The sequence below is a fragment of the Anopheles merus genome, chromosome 2R (genome assembly GCF_017562075.2).
Source record: "Anopheles merus strain MAF chromosome 2R, AmerM5.1, whole genome shotgun sequence".
Taxonomy (NCBI): domain Eukaryota; kingdom Metazoa; phylum Arthropoda; class Insecta; order Diptera; family Culicidae; genus Anopheles; species Anopheles merus.
In genome coordinates this window covers 44,824,757-44,827,677 of record NC_054082.1, presented here as the reverse complement: position 1 = coordinate 44,827,677, position 2,921 = coordinate 44,824,757, and the positions used below count along the sequence as shown (strand labels likewise).

The 2,921-nt window shown below is 36.5% G+C and overlaps 1 long non-coding RNA gene across 3 annotated transcripts; it reads left to right on the top strand.

The window, feature by feature from the left end:
* The first annotated feature begins 1,058 nt into the window (after positions 1–1,058).
* LOC121589160 lies at positions 1,059–1,832 on the top strand. Of its 3 annotated transcripts, none has more exons than XR_006004265.1 (3): positions 1,059–1,132; positions 1,230–1,411; positions 1,485–1,832. It is a non-coding gene; the product is annotated as an uncharacterized LOC121589160 (long non-coding RNA). The 3 variants fall into 3 exon arrangements; XR_006004267.1 differs by having other exon boundaries at positions 1,068–1,162; positions 1,278–1,411; XR_006004266.1 differs by having other exon boundaries at positions 1,068–1,162.
* Positions 1,833–2,921: the final 1,089 nt, after the last annotated feature.

Sequence of the window (2,921 nt, the reverse complement as noted above, 5' to 3'; positions counted from 1 at the left end):
ATAATAATAATAATAATAATAATAATAATACTAACATTTGTATAAACGCTGTAAATGACTCAATAACAATGAATTATCATTTTTTAAATAATTATTATGAATAGCAAATGATAAGTGCCTTTTATCCAATTTTTCCAATTTCTTGTATTTTTTTACTAAAGTGCCATTATATAAAACAGGTATGTTATCACCATTATAGGTACTACAAATCAGACACAAAAATATGTAGTTTTCGTTGATTTTGTAGTGTTTGATGGTAAAAATGGTAGCAGTAGGGAAGATAAAACTTTTTTAAATGGCTATGTGTTAAAATATGCATATCTTAACCTTTTTGACACTGTAAATTCATTGAAACAAATCTGTACCACTACAAATCTGCACCATTATTGGTACATTTACCCTTTTATCAAGACATTGTTCATTTTTTTAGCTGCGTATACCAGCCATTTCACCACCATTTCAGGTACCAATTATTTCACTTTGCATACAAATTACACATAAAAGAGCCTCCCGCAAAACGAATAACGTTTTTCATATAATGAGTATGTCACTGGAACAGATTAAATTTCATCTGTTGGTTTTCACTGTACAAGGTCGAATTAGAATGATTTTCATCGGAACTGTAGTCCACTCAATAGCATGGCATATATAGCTATCAAGCCAGTTCTGGATAATTTCTTACTGTCTTATACAAATATGCATGCTACCGCGCACTTACCAATTATTCATAATATGTATACCTTTTGCAACGGGCGCCGTGATAGCTGCCTCTTCCGCCTACCGCTAGATCAATCGCTGATGAATCGGCTGTAGCATAATCGGCACCCGTTAATTCTTGTGTATACTCCACCAAAATATGTCTATCCTTTTCACTCTGCTTGTCTGGAAACTTAAGTATATGCAGTAAAATACGACAACTTTATGTTTCCGAGTGTGTGAAGTTTATTTTTAAATGTATGATTGAGTAGTGACGTTCAAGCCGTATTGATATACAAGAGTATGTACACATGTGCGGTATATATATACCGCTTCAATTTCTAAACCCTCCAAATCTAGCGTCTGTCGCGAAAGTATCAACATTGGCGTTCAGTTTCAAGTCATTTCAATCCAAAAGTCAAAAGGTTCAATTAAGGTTAATTTATTGCAATTTGCAATTCCAAATGTAAGAGCTATTCGGTTTGAAATAACACATGGCTGTATTTGTTTCTGTACGTTGGAATTTCTTTCAGTTGATTTTTCTGTCTATTTCACGTAATTTCTTTCTAACAACACACCAGCCGGAATGGGAAATCCAATTTGGTGCATCTTTTGGCTAATCGTGCTGTGGTTCTTTGGCTTCTGGGTGTCATGCGTTTGTGCCTTCTTTTATGCTCTTATCTATCCGATAACGGTGTGCATTCCGGCGTTATCGGTAAGTAAATCGTTTATGTAACCAGCACAAAAAGGATAACGCCACATAACGTAACAAATTGTTTTCCTCACAGGGCGTGTCTGATATTCTTCTGAAGGGGGCACAGTTTGCACATTACTGTGCCCAGTGCATGATAAACGGACGAGCTCCTTTTTAGACCTCCAAATTTCAAGGAATATTATCAACTTCTACAAATGGCAGCATTAATTAACAATATGTATTATGAGTGTAAAGTGCGTGAGTTGATGAGCGGTACATGTCATAGGGTTGATGGTTTACGCTTCCTTAGTTGCTGTTGTTTAGTTTGATTCATCGAACCAGTTTTGATTAAATAAAGAATTGTTGCTGGCCAATTTCAATTAATAGTGATTCAACGTTCACAATTGATTTGTTTAGGGCCAACACAAACACATAAAGCTAATTCTATTGTAGTTCGGTGGTCTATGATTAGGTTTTTACTAAATGGAATGATGATGACTGCTAATTTTGTGTGCTGACATTGTGACAATCGAAGTATCCTTAGCAGACGGTTTTCTGCTAAGCAAACGCTTAGCAGAATAAAGTACACCAGTGTCGCCAAATACTCCAAATAGTTTTATCATTTTCATTTATTGCAATATCTATGAAAGTAGCGAGGAAAAATTATGGAGGATAGATATTTAAAAGTATGTGTGGGTTTAAGTGAGTATTCGTTAAAAAGTTGGCTTTAGTAATTTCTGTGGTGAACGATAAAGCCATTCCGCCATCACCGACCTGCATCCAGATTCAGTATGTGCTTGTCTTACCCTTGTCCATGTTTCGGTGATGCATAAGTTTAGCGTTTTCAATCCAACCTGTGGGTAGATGATGTAAGAGCGGGATCCATTTAAAGGCCACACCAAGAGAATGCACCGTTGCATAATAACTAAATCGAAACAATCGTCAATGGACAAGTTTTGATAGTAAAACTTTTCGCTTTACGTGCATCCATCTCGACCCAGGCAGTTTGTGGTCTCCGAGGCAGGAGTGTTTAGCATGTGACTGTCTGTGTGTACCGGTATGTATGTATAAGTTGCAGTAGTTTTTGTTGTTATTGCTGGTTCCGTCCAGTTCTTTGGCGGAAAAGGCTTCACTCAAATGCGGGTGTGTTTGTTGCATCTCGTTAATTGAATTCGTTGTGCAGTGGATCGTTTATGCATCTAGCAGCAGAAGCCTGTAAAGCGACCACTGGTATGGATGGGACGGTAAAAGGAAATACTATTATTCAAGGGAGAAATAATTAAAATTCATCACCGGTAGTGTGACAAACTATTGGCTTGGTTGGTCTGTATAAGTGTTCCTTTTGGTGGATGGTATTCGTTGACCGTAGTTTGCAGCCAAGGCAAAAACGGAAGAGTATATTTTATTCTGGAGCCTATTTTTTGTGCTTCTTTAATTGGCTTTTCGGTTGTTAAAAACTCTATACTTCGTGGTAGCTTTATAATATGAGAAAATGATAAAATGGTTTTGATGAAATGTTTACATACCAGAT